The sequence below is a fragment of the Drosophila nasuta genome, chromosome 2L (genome assembly GCF_023558535.2).
Source record: "Drosophila nasuta strain 15112-1781.00 chromosome 2L, ASM2355853v1, whole genome shotgun sequence".
Taxonomy (NCBI): Eukaryota; Metazoa; Arthropoda; class Insecta; order Diptera; family Drosophilidae; genus Drosophila; species Drosophila nasuta.
In genome coordinates, this window is record NC_083455.1 from 11774592 (window position 1) to 11780335 (window position 5744).

General features: G+C 37.0%; 2 long non-coding RNA genes across 2 annotated transcripts; both read right to left on the reverse strand.

Moving 5' to 3' along the window:
* Positions 1-386: 386 nt before the first annotated feature.
* On the reverse strand, positions 387-1109 carry LOC132798526 (uncharacterized). Its single transcript, XR_009633953.1, has 3 exons — positions 993-1109; positions 831-922; positions 387-761 (listed from the first exon to the last, which is right to left on the reverse strand). It is a non-coding gene; the product is annotated as an uncharacterized LOC132798526 (long non-coding RNA).
* A 3250-nt stretch (positions 1110-4359) lies between these two features.
* LOC132798327 (uncharacterized) lies at positions 4360-5070 on the reverse strand. The gene is made up of 3 exons (XR_009633929.1): positions 4979-5070; positions 4816-4907; positions 4360-4746 (listed from the first exon to the last, which is right to left on the reverse strand). It is a non-coding gene; the product is annotated as an uncharacterized LOC132798327 (long non-coding RNA).
* Between the last annotated feature and the right edge of the window lie 674 nt (positions 5071-5744).

The window sequence follows — 5744 nt, forward strand, 5'->3', positions numbered from 1 at the left end:
GGTAGCGTCGATCAAAACAAACATGCATACATACAAATGTATGCAAGTATGGTTTTACTTGCTTTTCAGGCAATACAAAACATTAATTTCTATAACTAAATACAATTTTACAATAATAATTTGCCTATATGTGTTGCCTTACATGCATTCTTAAATGATTGTCACTTCTATTTTTATACAATAGTACAGCGGTACTTGTATTATGAGGGCCCAAGAAAAGTTGTTGGTTCAACTTTCTCGCCACATCATAGTACACTTACAACATTGATGGACTATCACTTATAGATGCATAATTGGGACAGAACAACGTAACCTAACAAGAATCAACAAACAAAAAAACATAAGCTGCTATCCAGCTGTTCGCCTTTCTCCTGGGTGTCGCATATACTCGGCCTCGAAGCCACCACAAGTGCGGAACAACCAGTAAACGAAGAACGCACGGCTGGCAGACGCAGGTGCTTTCGGCAGTAGAATCACAGCCTGCAATTCTCCTGATGCTCAATGAGCGTCTGAAGCTAACAACCGCTCAACTGTTTGTGTTGTCCAGACAGCTGATCTGGCCAGCACAGCTGCGACGTGGAGCTTTGGGTGGTTGGCCGTTAATCAAGCAGTTGTGTCTGTTGAAGTTGCAGTTTAAATTAATTTAAAATTCTACCGCTGGGCTATTATATAAAATATGGCTGGGTTTATATAAAATATGACTGGGTCATTAGAGTCAGTTTAATACCAGGTTTTATATAAAATATGACTAAGTGCCGAATCTAAAAATAAATAGACAAAACTAAACTTAGAACAACGAAAAACTAAACATACGTTCAACAAATATTTACCCTAATCTGGAAAACGGCACTTGGTATGGGAGGACAAACTCCTGCAGTGGACAACCATCTATTGCATGTGTTGGGTTGACGGCAAAGGTGCACTTTGCGAGAACAAATACCATTAATATATCAGTATAACAATTATACATTGCAGTATCATTGTATACTTACAAGTAAGATATCTGCATCAGGCTTCGCCAACCACTTCACTGAGATATATACTTTTTAGTCACATGCACTTGTACACATTTTTTCAGGTTCGGCACATAACCTGCCAACCATTTTTCTTCCAGCCAAACCCAACAACAAAAACCTTTTTTTTCGGAAATTTGACAATTAATCCTACTCAAAAAGGTAATCGCTTGTCTATTTTGGTCTGGACTTCACACGATCAGCTGATCTAGCAATTAATGCTTGCATGTATCGTGGTCCACCAATAGATGGCGCTATTTCTGGAGCTTTCAGTATCATTTGTAAATAAAGCTCCGCTTCTAAGCACAAAACACGACAAGACATTGAGTACCATTTTCTCAGACTACAAATTATGTTATACAACGAAACAAATTAAATAATACAAATTAACTAGTACAATAAACATATAAATAAATAATATAATAAATAATAGGTAGAAATATGTATGTGAATAGAAAAAGAACGAAAAAAATGTTGCATACTTTTAGGCTTAGCCAATTTCAGATACGACAAGCGGCCTATTACACATCCCCCTGGCAAAATCACACTTAGTCGTTGTAACGACAAAGTGGGATACCCGCTTGGAGGTAGCTTAACTGCAATGATGCAAGATAAACGATTATTGCCTAAGGTCCTTCGTATGAAATTTGCCAGTTCTGTTTGTTGCTCCGATGTCAACTCGAGTTGCTGCGAATTGTCAAAGGTAATTGAGGCAACGCTGTCAGTCTGAGCCGGGTGCATCAAACATCTTGGCGAAATTGAGTATTTATAAATTGCAAACTAAACAAAAAAAACGTATGAAACACAAAACAATATTAAATAAACAAACAATAATCGAAATCAAACTCAAAAATATAAACCAATATACCATGAATAAATTTGGAACCATGCAACACTTATCGAAAGAAGAGTTGCTAACTAATAGTCGAAAACAGATATGGATGAAAAAGGAAATAGGAAATTTAAGAACACAGATAGGTTTTGGTTGCATCACTACCACTTACACTCGTATCCACGCAGAAGATAACGACCATGCTCATGTGTAGTGATTAACCCAGAAAAAAAGATATTGAAAAGAAAAGAGGAAATTCGAAACATTGTTCCAGATACAGATCGATTTTGGCTGCATCACTATCACTTACACTCGTATCCACGCATAAGATAACGACCATGCTCGTGTATAGTGATTAACACAAAAAGTATATATCGAAACCAATGAAAATAGGGAATTCGAAAAAACATAGTTCCAAATATAGCGGCAAGTTAAGTAGTTCGAAACCACTTACTTGTTCCAAGCGAATATTTAGAACCAATGTCCACCTACAGATAGATTTTGGTTGCATCACTACCACTTACACTCGTATCCACGCAGAAGATAACGACCATGCTCGTGTGTAGTGATCAACACAGAATCAAAAAGCAGATATCGAAAAAGAAGAAAAGAATAGGAATGAATGGAAAAGGATAGGACTAGTTGCTAGATAAGCATACCTTCAATTAGTATGACGAGAAAGCAGCTCTGAGCCACGATCCGTTTCAAACACTAACTGAAATGTGAATGCCTTAACAGCCACTAAAAGGGAAGTTTAAGTTCTTTTGTTCTTTGGTTAAGTTCTTTTGTCTTGATTTTACGAGGTATTACTTTCTCGCTAATAAAATAGACACAAAGAGACTAACCTAGTACACAAATATGTATAAAGACAAACAAAAAGACTTGAATCACTGGATGTTATTGATTCTAGAGCATATATAATATTTTAAAGGCCATGTTTAGATTCTATCCAAAAACAGGCCACACGATTGGGCGCCAAAATATATTATTAAATTATAATTATATCTGTAACGAATCACTAGTGTAATATTCGTCTGGTGCTGGTGGAAGGATTACTAGTATGGCGTACGCGCTGGCTTCTCCGGGCTTTGCTCAGATAGCATGGGGTTCAAGGAAAGGGCCAACTAATATGACGCACCACTTATAATAATAATACATTTAAAATTCGCGTACATAAGGGAAGACAGAGACGAAGGAGAGTAATGGGAAGGTTACATTAAACAATAGTGGAAGGGAAGAGACAGGGAAGGAGAGGAAGGTAGGTTAACAAAGAAGACGGAGCCACTCTCTAACGCAACACAGCTGTTATTGTGTGCAGACGCCCACCCTACCGTGATCCTGCATTCAAATGCCAAAAACTAAAAAGTTGGCAGGATCCCTAACAGACAGTGGTTCGGCTAACCTACTCCTGCTTGGTGATGCATGGTTCCAAATAAAAATAGGCACTTAAGCGAACATACTTAATTTATTAACAGATAACAAAAATACTTTGAATATTAACAACATTATGAAATGACAAGGAAAAAAAAAAAAATGACAAGAAAACTAAATAAATAAATAGATTAACGGACTAACATGGTAAGTGTGTATGAGGCGGGAAATTATAAATAAAGCAAAAAGAAAAAAAATAAATAAAGAAAAACTAAAAATAATTAACCTATAAATATAAAATATGATCTAGCATAATTATAATATAAATAATTATTTTTGCATTTAAATGTTGAATAAATTAAGAGAAGGAAAAATTAGCTAAAATGAACTAGTTTTGGTTCATTTAGAAATGCAATGTTAGATTATCACACCGAATATAGGCAAACACTAGATGCAAGTAAAAATGAGGATCAGCTGATGGCTGTCACTCAATGAAATGTTTTACTATTGCCAGTCTCGCAAGGTCACTGACCGCTGGGACTGCAGACAGCTGTAGCAGCGCTATGGTCAGATGGACCACCAGCAAAAGGGAAGCTTTAGCTGTAGCTCATGTATTATTAATTAGTTAGAGTGAAACAGACTTACATACATTAGAGACTCCCACGCAGAAAGATCTTTCCTTGTGTTGGTGCCTGTCTGTGGTGTATCTGTGGGGAATAATAATAATTGCGAGCTTTTGCGCCTGCATGAAAGCTGCTTGCTATGACCGGTAGCGTCGATCAAAACAAACATGCATACATACAAATGTATGCAAGTATGGTTTTACTTGCTTTTCAGGCAATACAAAAACATTAATTTCTATAACTAAATACAATTTTACAATAATAATTTGCCTATATGTGTTGCCTTACATGCATTCTTAAATGATTGTCACTTCTATTTTTATACAATAGTACAGCGGTACTTGTATTATGAGGGCCCAAGAAAAGTTGTTGGTTCAACTTTCTCGCCACATCATAGTACACTTACAACATTGATGGACTATCACTTATAGATGCATAATTGGGACAGAACAACGTAACCTAACAAGAATCAACAAACAAAAAAACATAAGCTGCTATCCAGCTGTTCGCCTTTCTCCTGGGTGTCGCATATACTCGGCCTCGAAGCCACCACAAGTGCGGAACAACCAGTAAACGAAGAACGCACGGCTGGCAGACGCAGGTGCTTTCGGCAGTAGAATCACAGCCTGCAATTCTCCTGATGCTCAATGAGCGTCTGAAGCTAACAACCGCTCAACTGTTTGTGTTGTCCAGACAGCTGATCTGGCCAGCACAGCTGCGACGTGGAGCTTTGGGTGGTTGGCCGTTAATCAAGCAGTTGTGTCTGTTGAAGTTGCAGTTTAAATTAATTTAAAATTCTACCGCTGGGCTATTATATAAAATATGGCTGGGTTTATATAAAATATGACTGGGTCATTAGAGTCAGTTTAATACCAGGTTTTATATAAAATATGACTAAGTGCCGAATCTAAAAATAAATAGACAAAACTAAACTTAGAACAACGAAAAACTAAACATACGTTCAACAAATATTTACCCTAATCTGGAAAACGGCACTTGGTATGGGAGGACAAACTCCTGCAGTGGACAACCATCTATTGCATGTGTTGGGTTGACGGCAAAGGTGCACTTTTGCGAGAACAAATACCATTAATATATCAGTATAACAATTATACATTGCAGTATCATTGTATACTTACAAGTAAGATATCTGCATCAGGCTTCGCCAACCACTTCACTGAGATATATACTTTTTAGTCACATGCACTTGTACACATTTTTCAGGTTCGGCACATAACCTGCCAACCATTTTCTTCCAGCCAAACCCAACAACAAAAACCTTTTTTCGGAAATTTGACAATTAATCCTACTCAAAAGGTAATCGCTTGTCTATTTTGGTCTGGACTTCACACGATCAGCTGATCTAGCAATTAATGCTTGCATGTATCGTGGTCCACCAATAGATGGCGCTATTTCTGGAGCTTTCAGTATCATTTGTAAATAAAGCTCCGCTTCTAAGCACAAAACACGACAAGACATTGAGTACCATTTTCTCAGACTACAAATTATGTTATACAACGAAACAAATTAAATAATACAAATTAACTAGTACAATAAACATATAAATAAATAATATAATAAATAATAGGTAGAAATATGTATGTGAATAGAAAAAGAACGAAAAAAATGTTGCATACTTTTAGGCTTAGCCAATTTCAGATACGACAAGCGGCCTATTACAGTGACAAAGATCACTTAACGGTTGGGCAATGTTAAACAAAAGTCTGTGTGGCAACATGCTGAATGCAATGTTGATGATAATGATTATGATGATGAGGGTGCTGTTTGCCAACAACACAGGCCATCACAAGTAGCATGCACACACTTCACACACACACCCACACACACACATACACGGACGACAAACAAACAAAACGCGAAACTAGCAACCGCAGTTCTCGTTAA